This window comes from Phalacrocorax aristotelis, chromosome 9 (genome assembly GCF_949628215.1).
Source record: "Phalacrocorax aristotelis chromosome 9, bGulAri2.1, whole genome shotgun sequence".
Classification (NCBI taxonomy): domain Eukaryota; kingdom Metazoa; phylum Chordata; class Aves; order Suliformes; family Phalacrocoracidae; genus Phalacrocorax; species Phalacrocorax aristotelis.
In genome coordinates this window covers 22,118,040-22,142,810 of record NC_134284.1, presented here as the reverse complement: position 1 = coordinate 22,142,810, position 24,771 = coordinate 22,118,040, and the positions used below count along the sequence as shown (strand labels likewise).

Sequence of the window (24,771 nt, the reverse complement as noted above, 5' to 3'; positions counted from 1 at the left end):
TGTATTTAGAGCTTGTGCATTTTTAAAAGATCAGGATTGTTTTGGAAGATCCCAGTAGGAGAGCCTAGCATTTACACAGGGCACACAGGTACCCAGCGGTGAGTCCTAAAGGACCTAAAAGCCCTATTTCTTGGGTGTGAAACTGCATCTTGCAGAATTAAACTCAAGCATGGCTCTCATTCAATCTACGAAAACTTTTAATAGATGATCCATGCATCTCCAGAGGCAGCATCACCACAGTATAGGCAGTGCTTGTTGTGCTGCCTCTATCTCAAAATGTCCCTTTGTAGAACCTGCTTTGTGAGTCTATTTGGGACATGGAAATTTCCCAATGGGTGTCTGCCTCAAGCTGACTTTTGGAAAATTCCCAGCAAAATCATATAACTGTTTTGTTGTCCATGTTAAAAAAAACAAAAGAAAACAAAGCAAAACAGAACTCCTTCAAGGTGACAGATTCAGAAGTTCTGCTTTATCAATTAAAAAAGAAAAAATATTCTGATCACATTTTAGAGGGAGTTTAGTTTTGGATGGGTACTGAATTTTCCTGTTTCCAGGAAAAATTGCCAAAACTTTCAGTTTCCAAACCATTTTACACTTGATCACTAAAGGCTTATTTGAATTTGGCAGCTGAATGGTTGCGATTCTATCTGGACTCAACATCCCCAGCCCAGAGCTGCAACGGTTGAGCAAAGCTTCTGCCGAAACATCTCCCACCAGCTGCTCAGGGTCACTTGTAACACCAGCATAGCTCCTATAGGCATCCAAAATGCAGCCTTTTGCCTAAAAAGGGAAGGTATTTGATCTAAAGAAGTGGCAATATGACACACCACTGCATATTGCCATGCCTCCAGAAGCGACTTTAAAGCTGTGTGGAAAAAGCAAGTTTGTGCCTAGCAGGAATTGGAGCTATTTATTAGCACACCAAAAGGCCTTCATGAAACTCAATAAAAATAGGAATCTACACCCTAGATTAGACATGGAAATGAAAAGAAGTTAAATGAAATGTTGCAAAACATTAGCCTATGACATTGTTTTATCATAGATATACACGTACTTAAAAGGACTACTCTGGGCCAAATTACTAAGCTATCCAACTAGAGTCTGAAAGACTTCTGAATGGGACTTGAATGATGGATATCTGGGCTCCCCCAACAGTCAAGGATGGGAAACAGGTAGTGCTATGACACAGCTCATCTCACCTTGAGGCAGATGTGCAAAGTACAACAGCTAAGTGCCTGTTTCCATGGTCTCTGCAGAAACCTTTGGGTGATCAGCTAAGATGGGGCTTACAGTACATATATAGAATTATAGAATCATAGAATCATTAAGGTTGGAAAAGACGTCTAGGACCATCAAGTCCAACTGTCAAACCAACACTACCATGTCTCCTAAACCATCCCCTGAAGTGCCACGACTACACATTTTATAAATACCTCCAGGGATGGCAACTGCACCACCTCTCTGGGCAGCCTGTTCCAGGGCCTGACCACTCTCTCAGTAAAGAAATTCTTCCTAATAGCCAATCTAAACCTCCCCTGATGCAGCTTGAAGCTGTTTCCTCTTGTTCTACTGTTAGTGACCTGGGAGAAGAGACCAACACCCACCTCACTACAACCTCCTTTCAGGCAGTTGTAGAGAGCGATAAGGTCTCCCCTCAGCCTCCTCTTCTCCAGGATAAACAACCCCGGTTTCCTCAGCCGCTCCTCATAAGACCTGCTCTCCAGACACTTCACCAGCTTTGTTGCCTTTCTCTGGACACGCTCCAGCACCTCAATGTCCTTCCTGTACTGAGGGGCCCAAATCTGAACACAATATTCAAGGTGCAGCCTCACCAGTGCCGAGTACAGGGGCACGATCACTTCCCTGCTCCTGCTGGCCACACTACTCCTGATACAAGCCAGGATGCTGCTGGCCTTCTTGGCCACCGGGGCACACTGCTGGCTCATGTTCAGCTGGCTGTCAACCAACACCCCCAGGCCCTTTTCCTCCAGGCAGCTCTCCAGCCACTCCTCCCCAAGCCTGTAGCGTTGCATGGGGTTGTTGTGACCCAAGTGCAGGACCCAGCACTTCACCTTATTAACCCTCATACAGCTGGCCTCGGCCCATCAATCCAGCCCATCCAGGGCCCTCTACAGAACCTTCCTACCCTCAAGCAGATTGACACTCCTGCCCAGCTTGGTGCCATCCACAAACTTACTGAGGGTGCACTCGATACCCTCATCCAGATCATTGATAAAGATACTAAACAAGACTTGCCCCAACACTAAGCCCTGGGGAACCCTGCTTGTGACTGGCCACCAACTGGATATAGCTCTGTTCACCCCAGCTTTCTGGGCTTGGCCATCCAGCCAGTTTTTTACCCATTGAAGAGTACACCCGTCCAAGCCATGAACTGCCAGCTTCTCTAGGAGGATTCTGTGGGAGACAGTGTCAAAGGCTTTATTAAAGTCCAGGAAGCTAGAGAGAAGAATTTCACCAAAGCAGCTAAAAGAAATGGGGAAAATTAACAGAAATTTTTATGATAACTGAGGTGGGAACATTCAGTCAAAAGAACAAGTATTGGAGCAAATCTCTCAAGCAATAAAGATATTCTCCTTTCCTGCCCTCCACCCCTTTAGCTTCCTCAGTTCAAGTCCCCATGGAAACTTCTTCATCTGTTCTGTTTAAGAAGCACTGAGAAGCTTTGGCTCAGGGAAGATAGTTGTGTTGACTTCTTTTTATTGCTATTATATAAGTACCTAGCTGAGAAAGAGCTTGCTCAGGACTCTGTAAACATCTAGTTCCCACAGGCTATGCTTGAAAGCACAGCAAGGTATTAACGTAATCATTCCTCATACTGGTAATTTAATATTTTCCCTTTCCCAGCTTCTTTAATTCCCTTCAAAAGCATCTGCAGCTTTACAACTTAAGCTGCAATCAGTCAAATGATTGTTTTAAAACTTCCCAATTACTTGGTTTTTTTCACCTTTGTGTACCTGTCTGACTTTCACCATGATTCACTCCACTGTGCCTGACCATCACCAGGTTTCAGTCAGGTGATTAACAGATGCATCATTGTACTGCCTGGCAGGGAGCACTCTGGCCATCAGGTTTGGCAGATGGCCATCACAGAATGGAGGGGCTACACAAACCACCACTACTCTCCACCATCCACTCTAAGCATGCCCTCCAACCCACGGTGCTGCAAAGAACGTGAGTCTTAGAGTAAATCCCCACCATCCCTCAGTATAATAGTACCTCATATAGAAGTTCAGGATTGAGTTTGACTGACATTTGACTGAAATTTGGGGCATGATACATTCCACATAGTTTAGAGGCATAGGTATCCCCAAAACTAAACTCTGAATGATAAGCTTCTTCAGGAACATTTCACAGCTTTTATCAGGATCAGTCAAATTTCTCCACCAACTCTAGGAGTATAGGTGACTATCTTAACAGAAGAATGTAAAATTTGAATGAAATCAATCTCAGTTTTGGAGACCTCTAAAAGTCAAGATACTAATTTTCATTTGATGTTGTTGATAGTGATGGTGCCATTTCCAGTCCACTGACAGCCCAGTCATCACTCCTTTACCTCTTTTACCATTCAAACCTTCTATGACTTTTCCGTCCAAGGAGTCCTGAAAGTTTATATTGCTTGAGAAGAAACACTGTGTAAATGCCAAAACCTAAGGAAAGTCTCTTGGAAATTTCAGTTCCAACTTCAGCATTTTCGAGGTAACCTGGAGCCACCACCACCACCAGCCACTTACATCACGGTTGATTATGCTGGAACATCGTATGTGGAGAGTAGACTTCTGTTAATAGCCTGAGAAAATTCAGAGTAAGCCTCACATTAAGGCATCTGGGAAAATGGCCTCCCATTCCAACATCATTAGCTGACTTCCTCACCTTAGAAAACACCTTTAGCAATCCAGATAAAGTAGCATAAACGTTTCTTAAAAAAATAAATATAAAAGGAAGGAAGGAATCAGTGTGAGCACCAGTGATTCTGCCTCTCTAGCTTAACCTAGCTTATAGCAGCAAGCCTACTGGAATACACAGTCAATATAGCTCCTAAAAATTCCCAACACATCTCAAAATATGTATATTGGTCACTGAATTTTTCCTTTTTAATATTCTTTACCTTACACATAAATGACCTTATTCTGGGAGAATGTTTCATAGCTGATCACACATATTTTCAGGATATTTTTTAGAGCTTGCAATAAGGATATATTAAAAGAACGATATCTATGTAAGCTTTCTTACTGAAGCTAGATAAATATTTCAGAGATGTCCTAGATTCACAGGTCAAGGAGAGTACAGATACATCTGGAGACTGTGAAGCCGATTGCTAATGGCCTCTCCATCAAAATCTGATCAGAGCGATAACCAGGCAAGAACTGGAAGTCTTATTTAACTGACACATGTTCTGCGTTGCCACTCGTTGCCACTGTGGAAGAAAGTGTCAAGTGTGAAAGCAGGGCAATATCAGAGACAGCATCTAACCAATATCCTATTAGCAGGAAAGAAAGATAGTCTGAGAACAGATCCTCTTATCTACAAAAAACCCAAATTAACTGGAGATAAGAAAGAGGGAATTGGATAAGGTTCTGAAGAAAATGAAACCGAACACAAAGCTCACTTGATGTTGATATTTTCATACTGTAAACACAGAAATGAGAAGTAGGAACTTCCAAGTTCTAATGTTTGCTTCATTAATGACCCTGAGCAAGATTTACAGTGTCTGTTCCTTCCTTTCACAATCTAGAAAATGTAATACTAATTTTAAAAATTTCTACCTGGCCAGGGATAGCATGAAAATTTTGCATTTTCAAGAAAGGATTTTAGAACCATGGGTTGGACTGTAATTTCCGTCTTTACCTAATCACTTGACTGTATGTTTATGTTCTTTTAATCATATGCATTACACAATAGGACTAAATATTAATAATCTCTGATCCCTAAACCCTTCAGGATTTGTGCATTGTTATTTATTTAGATACTTGAAAACAAACTATTAGTCTATGACATTTCTGGGTTAGTGAAAGTTTATAGCTCTTTTTTTCCTAACAATTTTATTGTTGTAATAGCATTGAAATACAGATTTAAAGATAGAACCCTCTGCCACAGTGGATATATTCAAACTTGATACTCCACTTACTTCTACTAGAAATCAACAAATAGTGTTGTAAGTGGCCTAACAGCTGAGGTACTTACATATCCCCTGGACCTGATGAGATCAGACATGCATAAAAACCCCAGAGCAATATTCTTTAGAAGAAAAGCAATTTAAGACATACCATATCAATTCACCCAGTTAGATTTGTACCATGACAAGTCCAGCACCAGCAAAATGGTCATATTTTTGAGAGCTGGATGTATTCAACAGGTGACTCAGTTTATTTGACTCACTGGGTCTCTTCATGCCTTAAAATAAGGCCTTGAAACTTAACTTTGCACTTCATGAAAAATTCAGGAGACTAGCTAAAACAGCATGTGTACCAACAATAGACCTCTGTGTAACAATAGACCTATATATAAAATGGAATTTGAGGCAGTATAAAACAAATATGGTTGATCCAGAGCATTTCCACATTTCCTCTATAAAGGCCCTCAGAGAACATAAATAACGAAAAAAAATTGTGAAAATATTTGAGAAGATGACACTTGATTGCTCAGTAAACACCAGAGGTATATGAAGACATAAGTTAGAAGCAGAGATCTGCTGGAGATGAGGGGACTGTTACACAAGAGCTGGCATAATGATAAAAGGCCAGCTTGTTCTTGTCAAAGATCAGATACTGGGATCACAGACCAAGGTCAGTGCACTGAATATCACTCTTGTAGCTACCATAACATAAAACAAATCAATCGGGGTTTAGTAGCTGCCAGGTTCTTGATTATTCACCACAGATATGAACAGTTTATGCAATAGGGAAGAAGTGGGTAAGTATATATAACGCATGGGTGGAGCATCCCGGGCAATCTACATCCACTAATATATCATGAACCAGTGAATATAGCCCTCTATTAAACTGACAGAAACAACTTATAATCAAAAGTGACCTTTTCAATTAACAGTTAAATCGCTAATTTGTTTCTAAATAAAAATAAAATATTTTACTATGGATTTGCCTACCTGCTTAGCTGTTACATCTTCAAAAAGGTGTAGACAGTACTTACTACAGGAGATAACAGCTGAGGAAGAACAAGGCCGACACATACCTTAGACCTTAGTAGTTTAGTAAGAACAGGGAGAAGATAAAAATACTCTCAAACACATATTTGCAAGTCCATGGTTCCACTTTGTAAGTGAAAATTTCCCAACTAATAACTGGCCTCTTCTGTTCTTCCTTACTTGTCTAGGCAAGTTCATTCAGCTGCATAATGGCTCTTTGGTTTTGCCTAGAATGTTTCTACAAGAACATATGTTAGAATGGATAAAGTATATTGCAGTCAGGGAAGTGCAAGTATAGAATTCAAAGATTTTGGTTGTGGGAGATGGTGTGGACACATCAGCCATCTTTTTGCACAAGTATATTCCACCATACCTTGGAGCCTGACCAGAATGTCATTTAATAATTCCATTCTACAGTAGATATTTTCTTAGATTAAATTTTCCCATAATTTCCTAGACTTCTAATGCCACATAGTTCACTGGACTGCACATCACGAGCCAATTCAGTAGGGTCTAATGGGCACCAAAAGAATTCGGCCCACACCTGAGCAAGAAACATATAGCTTACAGATATAGCTCATTTATTATAAATACACATCCCTTCAGAACAGTTCCATCAAAATCTCTTCTGTATACTGACTGTATTTGCACTTATATAAAAGTGAACCCAAATTCCACCCATCCCATACAATATATCATTGGATTGTCATCTGCCAGCTTTATAGCTGAAATGGGAAGCCTTCCCCATCTATAGCCATAATAAGCCATGCCAGTGTTAATATACACCTTTCCTACTATTTGGTCCTTCAGAAGGTTCTTTTACAGATCTATAAACTTCATCTTTGCACTGAGATTGTAAACATACAGATCTCCTCAGCCACTGAAATTCAGTCAGCCTCACCATTTTCTTTGCAGATGCAGTATCTATATTAAAAGCAGAAAAAAACTGATGCAGCCACTGGAATCTGCCTGGCCAGATTAATTCACTGTTGTCCACATGTGCTTCAGGCATACTGTGGTAAATGAAATCAAGAACTGGTTTTGTGATCCACTTGTCCCAATTTATTAGTCTATTTGGGCCATTCCCTCCTCTACTGAAGTCAGTGCTGTATCCGCCTTCAAAGAGCAGAGCAAATTCACTGGAACTCAGGACCTCTGAACTTGTTGAGCACAAATATTCTAGGATGTTAATCTTTAAAACAAGTCCAAACAGCCCCTAGTCAATATTTCTAAATGGGAATGCAAGACAGCTTTTGACTACATTTAACATACACTTAAGCAAGGTGTTTTAGGCATGGAAAAGATCCCTGCAATTTTTACTTAAGTTATATGTAGAAGAAAATCACTGGCTGCTGCACATATGAAGGCTATCCCCTTAGCAGTTACTGAAGAAGGAAATAAGTACTTTAGAAGACCACTTTATTCTTTTCCTGGCACATGCTGAGCTTCAAATAGAAATTCATTTGTATCATTTTTCTATTTGTTGCCTGTTTTTATTAGTCTGCCTTGGCTTTTTGGAGAGTAAACTCAGTAGACATCATTGTCTATTCTACATTGCTGCATTGCCTGATGTAACATCAGCCTTAAGTGAAGTCCTTAGCTATATAATAACTTTAAATTATTAACCGCCATGACAAACATTTCGGGAGAAAAATATTTACTGAGAACAGAAAAGGTGCCAAAGAAACTCAAACACAAATCATTATTTGGCACTCACACTTGTGGGCATTAGTGTCTTCATTTGGTGTTTTTTTTTTAAAGGATTGTATCTGACAAAGGCACATAGTTACAAGTACAGGAGCAGGACACTTTATTACTTTGTTAACAGAGTACCTCGTCCTCATTAAAGCTATTTTAACAACTTCATCTTTAGTTCACCTGCCTCCCCACATCCTTGAAGATAATGCTTCATTTTTCCTCTGCTGGGGTTGTCAAGATAGGTTCATCTAGAGTTTAAGAATCTAAATGAATTTTGTTCTCCTTCTCTACTGTTTTTAACCACTCCTTGGTCTCTTGTGAAACAAGCCTGGAAACTTGTTTGTGTTCTGAGTTGTACTCGTACATAATAGATGACTAAGCCATTTGAACTTCTATTGTACTTAGTTTTGTAACTCCAAGCAGCAATACAGCATTAACAATTCTATTCAAAGTTAGCATATGTGCAGATAAAACAAAGGCCTTATACATCTAAAAGGTTTAGGGACACAAAAGAAACTTTATATTTAGCCCAATGTTAGTATGATCTCCCTTTGAACAAAGCATTTATGATATTGACCCAGCAGCCTAGATCAGTTGGCAAAGGAACCAAGGAGCCTGCAGGGAGAACGGTCCCAACATTACTGGTCATGAGCACGAGAGCTGGCCTATTTTATAAACCAGGAGTAGGCATTATTATCCAGAGGATCAGCCAACATCCTCCAGCAGGCTGGCCTTCTGTTCAAATGTAAGCCATAATGCCCAGGTTACCATCAAAACCCCACCACCCTTGAGTAGGACCAGCAGTCCTAAGGGGAAGTTCCAGACACAGGAAAAAACCTACTCAGAGATGAAAATCAGGCAAGATTAACGATCTTTCATCCAAATTTGGTGAGAACTATAACAAACAATCAAAAAACAAACAACAAAAATAAACCCCAAAGCCTAAGAAAATAAGTAGGCCGGACATGTTCTGTCTGCGAGGTGGGCAGGGGAGAATGAAGTCAAGACCCACACAGCACAATGATGAATGACCAGAAAATATATTCTGATAAGTTTGACCCCATACCACTGTAACTCAAGAGAGTTTCCATATCAAAATTGAACTCTTAGGTAGAAAACAGGGGAAAAAATTAATTGGCTCTTGTGAAAGTGGCCAATTTTAGCAGACTGCAATTGTTTCTGGGATGTAAATCTACTTCTCTCTCCAGATAACACAGAAAACAATTACTCACAGAAAGAACACTTTTAAACACCTATCTTTGGCAGGATAAGTCTCAAGAATAGCTTATTGCATTGATTCTCAGTGGTGAGAAAAGCTAATTATTTCCATCAGGAATCTGTAGGATAATAAACCAACTTCTCATTTAGTAACTAGCTTTAGAAATTCAAGTGAGTAATAAAAAAAGAAACTAATCTGTCTGGTTCAATTGCACTGAATAATCATGTTAGAAAGATTATTCTGACTTCAGAGTTATTCTGAACATCACTTGTCTGCTTACAACAGTTATGCAAAGATACTCGGAGACTGACTTCCACCAGGGACAAGCTTGGCACAGGTAGAACAGGTTGGAGCAGAAGCAGACTTCCCTTTAGTTCATCCTCGCTTACAGAAAGAGAGATACATAAACTCATATCTCAGCTGTTCCAATATTGAAGATACACCTGAGCAAAGGAAAGTCTAAGGGCACCTAGTTCAGCTGCATTGAGAGACTATTAAGCTCAAAGACAGCTATGGAAGAATTGCATGCAAAGTCCAGAGTGCAGCTCTCAAATAAGCTTTGTGAGGAATAAATTTCATTTCACAGCTACAATGTGCACTGTGGTTTAACAAAGGGAAAACCTTTTGTTTCACCACTTTAAGTATGCTGACCACATTTCCTGTAGCAAGGTGTGGGATGTGCCCTTAACTTTCACCACACAATCATATATGGGGGCTTATTTTTCTTTTTCCTCCTTGCTTCCCTCCCTCTTTTTTAAGCTTTATTAATACAGGAAGAAAAAAAACACACCCAAAGACTACTTGGGCACACCACCACGAAGACACAGGCAGTCAGTCAGGCTTGACATCTCAAAGAGCATCACTGAAACACAGGTATACTGAGTCCCTACAGCAGTTGCCACTGCTGTTGTCATTGCGTGACCAAAGCATGTTATACTTCTTGTCCTGTTGTCTTCTACCCCACTTTCTATAACACATTTCTTTGTGGATCAGAATCTCTAGCTAACTCAGCGGTTCAGAGGCAAAACTGTAAAACAGCTGCTACATATCAGCAGCCTCGAGTTCCTTCATTTACTTTTCCTGACCATGTAGTCTTTCCCTGTAGGAAACTCTCTGTGCATTGAAGAGTCTCTGACAACATAGACACACCATTTGATTTTAAGTTAATTCCTCCCCTGTATTCATCCGCAGTTCTTCAGCATTCACAAAGAGGTCGTTGAGCTACTTCACTTTCAGTGCAGCCAGACAATGTTAGGCAAATGTAGCATAAGGAAGAGCTTGCTCTTTGCCACAAAACCCCCTGTGCTGTGAAGCTCCTAATCTTAGTTTTTCAGTAAAAGGGAATCTCTCATGAGTGTCATGGAGAATAAATATAAGAATGCACCAGGACAAACTTTTGTGGGTTTTTTTTTGTTGTCAGACACCTCCTGCCAGTGGATTCAGCCAAAGGTGAGAAGAGTAGATCAGGGGGAACTAGTTTCTCCTCACCTTTCTATTAAGTGTTTCTGCTACTCTGTATGTCCCATTACAAGGCAATTAAAAAAAACAAGTCTTGGAAAATTTTACAGAACTTATTCAAACTACTCTAGGAAGCATTGCTCAACACCAGGAGGTTATTAAAGCCATGCTTAATTTCAGATTTCCTTGCATTGCTAAATCCAGGCTTTAATGTGGTTACACATTTAAAATGCAATTGAAATAAACATTAAGGATTCCAAAATCCCACAGCATCCACTTAGTTCATTTAGCCCCCGCTTCATGCTTATCCATCAGCAAAGAGAGACAAGATACCACAGTGATTAAAAGAGGTGTTGGAAGTTTTGTAAACTACTGCATTTTTTTCCAGTAGTTCTAGTGTTTATTGTGTATCTTCATGTCAAATGAGGGAAATTTGATACCAAAAATGTTTCAAGTCCATTCTCCTGTATTGTAGCATATGGTTCTGCTCCTCGAGCAGTATCAGAGGGCCCTGTGGTTATCTGACAACTAGAGGCTTGCCAACGTGACACCCATTTACAAGAAGAGACAGAAGGAATATCTGGGGAACTACAGGCCTCTCAGCCTGACCTTGGTACTGGGAAAGATTACAGAGCAATTCATCTTGAGTGATCTCACCAGGCATGTACAGGATAACCAGGGGATCAGGCCCAGCCAGCATGGCTTCATGAAAGGCAGGGCCTGCCTGACGAACCTGGTCTCCTAAGACAGGGTGACCCGCCTAGTGGATGAGGGAAAGGCTGTGGATGTTATTTATCTGGACTTTGACACTGTCTCCCACAGAATCTGCCTAGAGAAGCTGGCGGCTCGTGGCTTGGACGGGTGTACTCTTCAATGGGTAAAAAACTGGCTGGATGGCCAAGCCCAGAAAGCTGGGGTGAACAGAGCTATATCCAGTTGGTGGCCAGTCACAAGCAGGGTTGCCCAGGGCTTAGTGTTGGGGCAAGTCTTGTTTAGTATCACAGAATCAGAGAATAGTAGGGGTTGGAAGGGACCTCTATAGATCATCTTGTCCAACCCCCCTGCTTGAGCGGGCAGACCTACAGCAGGGGGCACAGGACCACGTCCAGGCAGGTTTTGAATGTCTCCAGGGAAGGAGACTCCACAACCTCCATGGGAAGCCTGTTCCACTGCTCTGGCACCCTCACAGTAAATAAGTTTTTTTCTCATATTAAGGCAGAACTTCCTATGTTCCAATTTGTGCCCATTGCCCTTTGTCCTGTCATTGGCCACTAATGAAAAGAGCTTAGTCCCATCGTCCTGACACCCGCCCTTTATATATATTTTTATATATTTATAGGTATTTATGAAATCCCCCTGCAGTCTTCTCTTCTGCAGGCTAAACAAACCCAAGTCTCAGCCTTTCCTCATAAGGGAGATGCTCCAGTCCCCTGATCATCTTTGTAGCTCTCCACTGGATTTGCTCGAGGAGTTCCACATCCTTCTTAAACTGGGGGTCCCAAAACTGGACACAGTACTCCAAATGTGGTCTCACTAGGGCTGAACAGAGGGGGAGGATAACCTCCCTTGACCTGCTGGGCACTCCTTTTAATGCAGCCCAGGATACCGTTGGCCTGCTTGGCCACAAGGGCACACTGTTGGCTCAGGGTCAGCTTGCTGTCCACCAGCACTCCCAGGTCCTTCTCAACAGAGCCTCTTCCCAGCAGGTCAGCCCTCAACCTGTACCAGTGCACGGGGTTGTTCCTGCCAAAGTGCAGGACCTTGCACTTACTCTTGTTGAATTTCATCAGGTTCCCCTCGGCCCAGCTCTTCAGCCTGTCCAGGTCTCGTTGGATGGCAGCGCAGCCTTGTGGTGTATCAGCCACTCCTCCCAGCTTAGGATCATCAGCAACTTTGCTGAGGTTACACTCTATCCCGTCATCCAGGTCATTGATGAATATATTAAACAGGACTGGACCCAGCACAGACCCCTGGGGAACACCACTAGTGACAGGCCTCCATCCAGACTCTGCCCCATTGATCACAACCCTCTGACTTCTGTTGTTGAGCCAGTTCTCAATCCACCTCACTGTCCACTCACCCAACCCACACTTCCTTAGCTTGCCTATGAGAAGGCTGTGGGAGACAGTGTCGAATGCCTTGCTGAGGTCGAGATAGACAACATCCACTGCTCTCCCTTCGTCGACCCAGCCAGTCACACCATCATAGAAGGCTATCAGGTTCATCAAGCACGATCTCCCTTTGGTGAATCCATGTTGATTACTTCTGATAATCTTCTTTTCCTCTACATTCCTGGAGATGACAGCCAGAAATAACTGCTCCATCACCTTTCCGGGGATGGAGGTGAGGCTGACTGGCCTATAGCTCCCCAGGACCTGCTTCTTGCCCTTTTTGAAGATGGGAGTGACATTTGCTGTCCTCCAGTCCTCAGTCACCTCTCCTGTCCTCCATGACCTTTCAAAGATGATGGAGAGTGACTCAGCAAGAATATCCACCAGCTCCCTCAGCACTCACAGGTGCATCCCTTTGGGGCCCATGGATTTGAGAGGATCCAGTTTACATAGGTGATCTCTGACCCAGTCAGAGAATGGCCTGGGTTTAGGAGACATGGTAGTGTTGGGTTAACGGTTGTACTTGATGGTCTTAAGGGTCTTTTCCAACCTTAATTATTCTATGATTCTATGAACTTAACTTCTGGCTATCAGCTAAATAGTTGCAGAATTCTAGAATTTGTTGTACATGCTTTGGATTGCAGCCCATACTAGCTGCATTTTTTCTGCTGACGAGCACATGTTTAAATCTAGAAGAAAAATGTCTGTGATGGAAAGAAGAGTGACATTTGCTTTCGTTACTAGTCTGACTGCTTTTCTCTACTACAGATTGAAATAAATCCTTACAGCTGGAGGAGAATAAATTAAAAGAGGAGAAGAAATTCAGATGCAAAAAACAGCCCTTAAAGTAACCAGAAAGAAAATAAGACTGTGCAGCAGATCCAAATGGGGATGTGCGATACAAAAAATTAGATGCAGGCTGACAAAACACAAGATGAAGTTTAATAAAGGATCATGTTTCAGCATAGCTGGAATGACTAAGAGTAAAGGAAAAAAAAAAAAAAGACTTTACTATAAACTATACCCTGACATGCATCCAATCATGCATATAAATGTGCTTTTAATTTCTAACACTACAACATTTCAAATGTTTCATGAGTTGTGAAATATAACAGGAGCTACTTTGCTTTAGGCTGAATCTGTTTTGTTTTTGCCCAAGTTACTGAGCCAAACACAATGTGTGGAGTTTCAACTTAATGCAGCGTTCATGTGCTAACATTTTCCGTGGTTAATGTTTTCTTATGTATGGACTCACTATCATTGGGAATTGATTAAACAAAGCAATTATTTATCAGCTACATTTGACTGTTCCTCCTCACCCTTCAGGAACTACATAAAGTCTGATGCAAATTCTCCCCTGTAAAATCTCAGTCACTTCTGCATGCACGCTTGTCCTTTGTGGCTCAACCAAAAGAGAGTGAATGCCACCAAACTGCTCTCTTCTTGTATGGACTTGCCAGTTGGCATCTCAGAACCATCTAAGTCTTTGGGAAGAGGTATCACAATACGTTTGGGTTTTATTCAATGGAAGTAACAAGCTTTGCCACAAGAAATTACACCATGTCAAAGTTTCAGGCATATATGGTACAGTATCCTCACAGATCTATCAAAGTATTTGAGCCAACACAGGTAAATTGCACTGTTTCTCATTAATACTTCTTTCAGTTTTGGAAATACATCATTTTAGTCTATAATAAGAGTTAAGACAAAACTACTACAAATTGCTAGTAAAAAATAAATTTCAGTACCTTTCTGTATATTGTCACACACCAGAACATGTAACATGTAAGAGGGAGTCTTGATAAGTCCAGTTTTACAGCTGATGCTTTAGATTAATGACTATTAGCAGGCAATTGATATGACCTTCAGCTCTTATACAAGATGCAGATAAAAGGAACTATTCTTTGTTAGGCAATCAGAAGAGAATCCTGCCTGGAAACCCAAACAGATCTAGAAATAAATGCTGGTAAAGCAGTATTCTTAACTGATAGGTATAAATATAGTAACCCAGCACTCTTCCAGAGAGCACAGAGCAAGCTAGGCACCATAAAATTGCAGTCCAGCATCACTGCCAAAAAGCCCAGGGAATTGCTCTCGTGTTGTCATATTGATAACTGTGACTCCATAGCCTATTTTAAAACATTGTCTGACTATTACTCTAACAGTAGTGCTGCCATTAAGGCCAAGGAGATTGAATTTACTGGCAGGGGGTGGGGAAACAAAAAAAGATTAACAAAGCCAAAAATATTAAGACAATATAAGGCCAGATTCTGACTGAAGCTACACTGTACACGTGCATTAACCCCAGTGACTTCAGAGTAATTACACAAGGTTGCTAAAATTAGCATCTCGCCCATAGCACTGAGCAAATTAGAAATGCAGACACAGATGAAAGGAGAGATGGGAACCAAGAGCAGCAAGACACCGCTTCCATGAAGCCTTTGCTGTGCCACTGACAAGCAAAAGGAATTTGGGAGAAAAACTATTCTATCCCAGCCGCTCCCTGGGAACCTGAGCAAGAGGGTGCCAGCGGGAGGTACCTTTTGGCAGAAGAAGGGAGGGTAGTGGAGAGCTCAGGAAGCCTTTCAAAAGAAGAGGCAGAAAGTTTGCCTGCCAGGCGAGTTTTTGCAAGATCTCATCGTTCTATTTATAACACCACATGCCATGTTACATTACATCATACCATGGCAGATGCACACCACATGCAACAAAATGCATTAGAAACACTGTGGGCTTTCTCCAGAATAAATGCCCGCAGCTCGCAGTAGTGGCTTAGAGGTAAGTTTTCTGGGAAGGATATGAAATTCCCTGGCAAAGATTTGTAAACTATGGACTTCACTTTCACATTCTGCCAGCGCAGCACTTTAAAATCCCCTTTGTTTTCCATCCCCACCTTTTTCGTTTGTTCAGGGTTTATTCTTGTTTTTTCCTCCAAGAACAAACTGCAGTATAGTCTTTCCTATATTTAACTGTTTTATATCCCTCTATCTACCCAAGCCATCCTGTTTCACATTGTTAAAGCAAACAGTCATGGGTAGCCCTCCAGCAGGCCTGGGGTGTCCCAGATGTTCTGGAGCAATCCACCATCTTCACAGCACTCAGGATGGTGACCTGACATAGCCTTGGAGAGTCTAATCTAGTTAGATCTCTTCTGAGGAAAGGATTGGAGTGGGTGACCTCTGGAGGTCCCTTCCAACCTGAATTATGATTCTATGATTCTCAATATATTCTCTAATGATGTAGGTACCATTTGCCTACTAAAACCACTAATACAACAACCAAGCGTAGCACCCAAATTATTTATAGTATTCGCTTTACTGTGATTTATTGGGGTTGGAATTCTCTTCAAGTAGAATAGGAACCACCAGTTAAGCTTGACTTCTACAAGTGTTTACTCTTCACAGGAGGATGACATGCTAAAAATGAGAATGAGTCCATGGGCTCATTTCAATTTCTGAAACCTGCAAATATCAGTTGTAAAACAACAAGACCAGAAATTGTATGGAGGCAGGGGATCAGTTGCATAAAATGTATCCCAAAAGAAGCTTTAGGAGCTCTGGATTAGTATAGAAGCAAGGTAAGATTGGGAAAGAGAAAGTCATGGAAGAGGATGAAAAGCACAGGCCAAGAGGGCAAGGATAAGGCTGAAGAGGCAGGGTGAGAACATTAGTGCCCATGACTGTTCCATCAGGGGAACACAAGATCTCATTATCTCACTGACCCTCTGCTGTATCCAGGTGGAGACATGTGCCGCCTCCTTCTAGGGCTTGTCCACATATAGACAACTTTGCATTGGTATCAGTTATGTCCTCAGCCAAAATGGAAGAGTCATATAGTTTTGGGTTTGTTTTTTTTTTTAAAAAATCATTTTGAAATTGTTAGGAGATTATGCATGAAAATCCTCATCAAACACATATTAACAAGTTTTCAGAAAAAGTACTATGTGAGCACACAGTCAATTGAAGTCTACATCGCAGAAAACGTGCAGTAGCAGTGAAGAAAGATTGCATGGGATATTCTCAATTGTTATTCCTTAAATTCTGAATGCTTGCTTGACATTGTCACTTTGTTGGTATTTGTTTAGTTCAGAATTTTTGAAAGTATCATGTTTAGAGCTCATCCTGGAGCAGTGTCTCCATTCCACTTAAAAGGTGGAAAACATGGAAGAAGAAGGTTTTGCATTAATTTAGCAAATGGAATAGGTTGCTAATGCTGCAAAATGAAGAAAATTTTAATGAGAAGAGGAAAAGGAAGCAAGCTCAGAGTTATGCAAGGAAAAAAGTAACAAACAAATTTTAGAGATACTCTGGAAAAAGCAGCAGCAGGATTTCACTCTAACATTTTCAGAATATGTTTTATTGCCTATATTTGGTTTGGTGAGTCAAGTCGCTAACCATCAGACTCAGTTCCCAGTGCCTGTTTAGTTAGCTTGAGATAAGCATGGTTTATTCTGCAGCGTTTGTTGCTTCTAAGCATAAAAGGATCTCATCTCTCCCCTTCAGTTAATAGGATTATATGTACTGGACAATTTGCAGTGTGTCAAAAGCTGCATTGACATCTTTACTGAAGTAATTGTTTAATCTCCAGATTTTGAGTAACAGTCATAGATAGTTTTTGCCCAAAGCCTGTGTTATAGAAAAATAAATAATGCCTTTGGCTGCCGAGCAGAGCAAGTGAAAATAGCTTTGTAATCAGTTTGTTTTCAGTTTAAACCGTCTAAAGTTATACCTGTTTACATTGCATGTTGCCCAAAAATGTATCCAAAGAAAATAAGTGGGATCCCCATACCAAACGACAGGATCACCACAGCTTTTGTGAGGAAATGCCCTGGCTCAGTGCTAATTGCCTCGACCTTTCCATCACATCAGGTCTCATACTATGAGTTCACTAGAGTGGAAGAGCCCCACGGAAACAATGATCCGTTGCTGGGTAAAACATTAGATGATCGTGGAAATTCAGAAAAGCATACTGAGTCAAGGCTGATGTTTTCTTTTTCTCCTGTTCTCTATACCTTATGACTATTTTAGAAGACGACAAGAGATGCAGGGGTGCTCTGGACTAAAGGCTGATAATTGAACCTAAGGCTGTATGTCCCCTATTGTTGCTGCAGCAAGTTGGTACCACTTAAAGATGATATTCAGGACTCCAAAATACTGCCTGTGTTTGCATCCACATCAGTACATGAACCTGACAAAGACCCTTTCAAAAAATAAATCTATACTCTCTGAACAGACATGAGGATACTGCATAGGTGCCTGCTGCATTTTCAGATCTGCACTCTGTGTTGTTTTGCTAACAGGCGGATGAACACAGATGAGTAGAATAATGCACTACCTCCTCCTCCTCCCTCTCCCAACACTAGTTTCACCCAAAGCACATACTTCATACCACCAGACCAGATGGAGAGCACAGACCAGTGAAAGGGCTGTTTCCAAACAGACTTCTCATCCCTCTAGCTCTCCTGAAACAGGGTCCTGCAGACAGAGCGCTGAGTGTCCCCAACCTGCTTCCTACCAACTGAACCACGGTCACACCAGCTCACTGTTGAAATGAGACTGCTAGCAAAAGGAGAGCTACTTCTCGGCCCACAAAGCTATGTTTCCTAGAAAACAGTGAAACACACAGTTTACCTGTAAACGGTTGGGGGTTTCCTCTATTTCAACATTTGAGGAAAAGGGAAGTGTCCAGCAGAACACACCACAGTTCTCTGTTGGCTACACTTTTTCTTCATGTAAAAAAAAAAGCTAAGTAGGATTGTTTATCTTTAGTCTCTTCATCAACAAAAACTTACTTGCCCTACAAATTCATGTGTTTCTCTGTTTACATCCCTCTTATTCAGCCACATCTAATCCTTCCACTAGGACTTATCTGGGGGTGAATCCGAATTTGGGTTGCTCCTAAAACACTGACTGAAGCCCCTATCTAGAGACTCCACATTCAATGACAAGTAACTTAGGCTGCCAACCATTATTAAAAAAAAAAAAAAAGAGGGAAAAAATTAATACCAATAGTGTAGATAAGCAGAATAATATACAATACTTGCTCCCCAAAATCTAATATTAATTTCACAACCCTTTCACCTAGATAGTTAATTTTACTAGGTCCACCAGTTTCATTTTACCCCTCTTACAGTAACACTGAACTCACAGTTTTAGGTTGCTGAGTCTTGCAGGGTGGTGATGCCCAAATTGCCACCAGCCTGGTGACAGGAGCCTCCTTGGCCCCACGGGCCATTCCTGGCTCGTGAGCAGCCTCCGCTCTGCCTCATGGTGAGAGGTCAGCAGTACCGCAAGCAGCACAGCCCTCCTGCATGCAGAAAATTCCCAAAGGGCCACCACAATACAAGATTTCTACAGAAAGCGTCCTATCTCCATTTTCTTCTAGGCTGTAACTTTTCCATTTTGGTACCGGCCACTACTGCTGTACATTAAAACAACAACTTACCTCATTAGCATATGAGCTCAGCTAGTCTAGACTTCACATATTCATAACTCCTCACTCTATAGCTCCCTCCTTTTAGCCAGGCAGAATTGCTTCTCAAGTACAATAAAACATACATAAAGTACACATTTCCAGCCTGCCAGTCCCTCCCTGTCTCTTCCCTTGCCTCCTTCTCCACATCCCTTGGGCCCCCTTCCACACAGGCTCCCCTCCCATGGCAGGACCTGACAATGGGAATTTTGTGTTTATTTTTAGCCTGAATCATCAGGTTTGATCACAGCTCTGAGACTTTGCACTTGTTGCTTTCACACCCTTCCTCCACATACACAGACTGCAAAGTAAGACAGCGTACAGCATCTTTCCCAATGAGGGAAAGGAGTCACAACCCCAGCCTTTGCAGTGAAGCTTACTGGCACAATTCACACATCAGAGTAAGGAGCTGAAAGGTGTCTCATGTTAGGACTCTCGAAAAGCATCCTCTTACTAAGCAAGCCCAGAGCAACCTCCTACTTCACTTTTGTGTCCAGATATTATGAGAGACTAAGAAAACTGTCATTGCTGAGGTCAGCAGTTTTGCCTGAGCTCCATCCCCAAGGTTGAGGAATGATATTAAAGTCTGCCAACCTGAGGGGGAACTAAAGTTCACAAGATGCTTGAACAACTGGTGGAAGACTTCTTGCCATTACCATGTCTGTCTTGGCAGAGGTTATCAGCAGAAATCATTGAATTATTATTTATTTTAATGGAAGTCTGGTTTACTGCTGCTTATGTTTAATAGGGGTCAGGATCTGCATTTCTATCAGACAGCTTTAAGTGACAATGAGTTAGCAATACACAAAAAAAGTGAAAGGGTCAACACCGCCTTAACCTACATCCACAGGGTCCTAAAACAAAGACTAAAAACTTGCTTTTGTCCATATTGTTCTTGTGCAACAGAATCTGCTTAGCTGCTTGTCATTGACCACAAGTTAAATTATAAAATATGTACATGAAATCCTATGGCATTTTTAGTTATTACAATTGCCATGGAAATGTTAATGGCAATAACTGTTTTGGGAAAATGAAAGTGTTGAAGCAAATAGGATTTTAAATTTTCCTAGCTACCATCTATCATGGCTGGAGAAATAATACACTAAATGGTTTAATACATCTTTCTCAGTCAATGAATAAGCCATGACAAGGTAAGAGAACAGGCTATTTGAGTCGTTGGAAGGTCTTTCCTCTGATCAAACCCAGCTACAACTGTCAGAGGCAATATTTTTTCCCAGCAGCTCCTGCACCTACACACATAATTTAATCCCAAGTCATAGAATCATAGAATCGTTAAGGTTGGAAAAGACCCTTAAGATCATCGAGTCCAACCGCTAACCTGCCACTGCCAAGTCCACCACTAAACCATATCCTCAAACACCACATCTACCCTTTTTCTAAATACCTCCAAGGATGGAGACTCCACCACCTCCCTGGGCAGCCTGTTCCAGGGCCTGACAACCCTTTCAGTGAAGAAGTTTTTCTTAATATCCAACCTAAACTTCCCCTGGCACAGCTTGAGGCTGTTTCCTCTCATCCTGTCACTTGTTACTAGGGAGAAGAGACCAACCCCTGCCTCACTACAGCCTCCTTTCAGGTAGTTGTAGAGCGCGATAAGGTCTCCCCTCAGACTCCTCTTCACCAGACTAAACAACCCCAGCTCCCTCAGCCGCTCCTCATAAGACTTGTTCTCTAGACCCTTCATCAACTTTGTTGCCCTTCTTTGGACGTGCTCCAGCACCTCAGTGTCCTTGCAGTGAGGGGCCCAAAACTGCACACAGTACTTGAGGTGGGGCCTCACCAGTGCCGAGTACAGGGGCACGATCACCTCCCTGCTCCTGCTGGCCACACTACTCCTGATACAAGTCTCCCTTTCAAGGCAGTTCCTCTTCAATAGCCTCCTGATGACTGTGGCTTCATCTCATGTTTGGTACAACCAGCAGAGAGCAAGCAATGGACATTCAGTACAAACACCACCAGCAAAGACACGAGCTGATGAAGAGCCTCCCCAGCCACCACAGCACCATGTTTTGCCTCTAGTCAGGGAGATGCGGCCACAGGCATAAAGCCAGTGAACTGCGCGGGGTGGTGACTAATAGCAAGCTGAACTCAAGCTAGAAAATATTTCGCATGACTAAGTACTACTTCAATGGGAAAATAAATCTTTATCCAGAACCACCCAAAAACATTTTTCTCTGATATAATACAGCTCTCATTGCAGAACAGAGCTCTGCAATACAAAGTGGGAAAGGAATATTGTCCCCATTTTGGGACACAGTTGAGCTACCATTACTTGAGAAGGTCCCATCTGCCAGTGAAGATGCATCCGTTGTCTTCACCTGTCACACATGCAAAATAAGAAATGCATAAACCCCGATCTTTTTAATTGAAACTGATGCTTCTAACCTCTTGCAAGCCTTAAGTAAAAACATGCACACACTTGCTTAATAGATGGAAACCTCAGAAAGTAGCAGTTCAGCTGGACTTCTAAGCCAGCGATCAGGGAGCCAAGCTACACAGAGATAGATCATGAGTCACATAGAAAATCCACAGGCAAGCAGAGAACCCAGCGTAAATTTCTCACACCTTCAGTCATTATTCTAACTCTGTGGTCTCAGTTTCAAATTTGAAAGCACCTTTTAAACAATTATGACACTGGCAGTTTTTATTATGTTCTTTATTGCTCTGAGGGGTTTGTGTTGCACGTTTTACTGAATCAGTGTTTCCAATATTGTTGTTCTGGACAGCAACTGAATTTTTCATAGTCAACAATAGCTCTCAAGGTCTCTTAAAAGCCTAAGTATTTATTGATAAATAAAGTTACAGTTGCCTAGTACTTTAAAAGTAGCCTTTCATTATCCAAATACTCCTTAATCTTTTTCTTATCTGTCAAAATACAGCATCACAATATAAGCATCAGATATATTTGGTGAATTTTGGGAATGAAGACAGTTTCATTACTTTTATGTTATTTTATTTCAGTGCATTTGTTTTAGATTTAATCCTACTCTAAGCATAAGTGGTATGTTTGTCCCCTACTATAGATTATGTTTAGGACTTGGAAGGGTCTAGCCCTGCAACCCCTGACAAAACATTAGCCACTTTGTCACAAGATCCACTCAAACCTCCTTTTTAAATAATCAACACTTTGAGACAAAGAAAGTCATAGACAAGGAAAAAAATATCTTGGATGATTTCCTGCCCTAAAACATTGAAATGAACGTAGACAGCACAGAAAGTATTCAGTGTTGCCCAATAAATCACACAGAGCAGATCAGAAACCCAGACCCCATATATTAAAGCCACAGGCACTTATGTACATGGACAGAAACGACATATAGATAAGCAATTTGAAAGGGATCATCTGTTACTGGCTGCGTAAAACCTTGCAAGCCATATATGTAGAGGTAACAACTTTCCACCTGGCAAACCTACTTGGACATTTTCACTGTTTTACCTCTTTCCCCTTTAAGCTTCAACCCAGGCCTCTGGATATTCAACCCAGTCATCTCCCGTGGGAGAAATCTCAACTTGCGCAAGGGCACACAGGCACTTAAGACAGTACATGTCAGGCATTTTCAGAATGCTCACAAACACCTTTGGTATATTTTTTATTATTAAAGTCACTATATAACGCCACACTCAGTCTTCTCTCTGCTATTTTTAGACCTAGAGCTCTTCAGGTGGGAACAGAGATTGCATAAGGGACAGCAAAAGGGGATTCCTGGCTCAGTTTAAATTGTAATGTAGATTTCTTTGCAAACGTCAAGATTACAACTGACCTGTCCTTCTCTGCAGTTTCCCTGCTGTCATAATCCAGGTTGTACTTTCTGCAGGTGACAATACATCAGAGGAACAGCCAAAAGCCCCATTCTGGTCTGTTCCAGACACACACATTGTTCCAGTTCTTTGAATCATTGCACCAGAGAGCACAAGTTAAACAAAAAGAGGGCTGAAGGCAAGAAAGGGAGATTTATGAATATTTCAGCCCTCAAATACCTTTGAGGTATATGAATTCCAGGATAAGGCACTGGTGCAATCCAAATACTAATGCATCTTCACACTATAACAAAAGACATTAAGCACACAGAAAAAACAGATGATTGGATTTAAACCATAGCTTCAGTGTGAGATGGGTTTATTCTACTGGTCTAGTCTCCAAGTGTATGCCTTTGCCATGTCCTACCCATAAGTCAAAAGGATTGATGGTGTGATCACATCTGCCTGAGCTCGATGCGGTTCCTTTTCAGAGGAGACTCAGGTACACAGAAAGGAAAGGAGCTCTCCCATGGTCCAGCCTGGCCCTGGTGCTCAGGGATGAGAGCAGTCCCACCCACATACCAACCCATCACGATTGCAAACCCCACGTTGTCTTTATGTGGGCTGACCAAACATGAGGGAACGTGATCCACTGTGCCCTGGTGGAGATTGTAATGGACATACCTTTAAATTGTTGTAACCCGTGATTTGAGTCACACATTACAGGAATTACTACAGCAGGAACCACCCGAACCAATGGAGGACAAGCATTTCAAGAAGCAGTGCAAGTGCAGCAGTGACCCGACCCGAGCTGGCTTTGGTGCCCAGTAACTCCACGCAACTCACCACCTCTCCCATCCTGAGTGACCACAAGAACAGATGGAGCCCAAAGACATGGACTAAATGATAGCTGTGTATTTTATCAAAGGATGGGAAGGGGTGGTAGAGGTTAATGAGGTTGTATTGGTGTGGAAACTGAGCATGATGAAAATGGTATGGAATAAGGGGTGGATACTGTCCTGGTTTCAGCTGGGATAGAGTTAAATTTCTTCGTGGTAGCTAGTATGGGGCTGTGTTTTGGATTTTTGCTGGAAACAGTGGTGATAATACACAGATGTTTTAGTTGTTGCTAAGTAGTGCTTACACTCGTCAAGGACTTCTTCAGCTCCCTGTGCTCTGCCGGGGGCACAAGAAGCTGGGAGGGGACACAGCCGGGACAGCTGACCCAAAGTGACCAATGGGATATTCCAGACCATATGACATCATGCTCAGTATATAAAGCTGGGGAAGAAGAAGGAAGGGGGGACATTTGGAGTGATGGCGTTTGTCTTCCCAAGTAACTGTTACGCGTGATGGAGCCCTGCTTTCCTGGAGATGGCTGAACCCCTACCTGCCCATGGGAAGTGGTGAATGAATTCCTTGTTTTGCTTTGCTTCCGCGCGCAGCTTTTGCTTTACTTATTGAACTGTCTTTATCTCAAACCATGAGTTGCCTCACTTTTACTCTTCCTATTCTCTCCCCCATCCCACCAGGGGGGAGTGAGCGAGCTGCTGTGTGGGGCCTGGTTGCTGACCGGGGCTAAACCACGACAACTGTGGCACTGAAACGAGTCCTGTTCAGACTGACACTTCTGTCACTCATTAATGAAGCAGTTGTTTTGCTGTGCAATTACACAGAGGTGTTCAACCCAAACAGGCTCCAGTTAGAGCTTGCTTTTAATTAGGCTACAAAGACTTTAGTGGCACAGTGGTTATGACTGCTAATGGTTTGTTCCACAATCAGATCTTAACAAATTTGTGAAATGAAGTTCCCTAGTAAAGAAGGAAAAGAGCTTTGAAGAATTCCATAAGGAAGACTCAAAAATATTCAGTCTGAAAAAAAAAGTCCTGTGT

General features: G+C 41.9%; 1 protein-coding gene across 2 annotated transcripts in view; it reads right to left on the bottom strand.

Annotated features, from left to right (window-relative positions):
* Window positions 1-24,771, bottom strand: part of TUNAR (transmembrane neural differentiation associated intracellular calcium regulator) — a 178,250-nt gene that overhangs the window by 120,240 nt on the left and 33,239 nt on the right. The window lies entirely within an intron of this gene.